The following is a 396-nucleotide window of genomic DNA, read 5'->3' as shown; positions in this document are numbered from 1 at the left end:
GGGCGCTTATAAAGTTTAAGCTCCGAGGAAAGAAAATATGGACCGTCAAGCAGTTAATTCGACAGATTCGATTTATATGGAGATCTTTGTCTGAAGATTATGCTGTAAAATTAGTAGAAAGTAAGCCTCGGAGATGCCAGTCAATTATTGATAATGGAGGCGACTGGACAACTTATTAATAATAAAGCATCGCAGTCTATATCATGCATAATGTGTATAAATTTTTTCAATTTATGTATTATCCTAAGTTTTTGAGTTTTGCCGTACATGCTCTTATCAAATATACTGTATCTTAATGTAGATCGGAGGCCGACTTGTCTGATTTCAGACATCACTAGATATTTTATTTCTATGTTACTAGATAAATACGTGCGCATATGTATATTCGCGCACGTT

This window comes from Odontomachus brunneus, unplaced genomic scaffold (genome assembly GCF_010583005.1).
Source record: "Odontomachus brunneus isolate Ranch 3 - 2012 unplaced genomic scaffold, Obru_v1 Obru_scaffold_048, whole genome shotgun sequence".
Lineage (NCBI taxonomy): Eukaryota > Metazoa > Arthropoda > Insecta > Hymenoptera > Formicidae > Odontomachus > Odontomachus brunneus.
The sequence above is the reverse complement of the archived record's forward strand: the minus strand, read 5'-3'. Positions refer to the sequence as shown.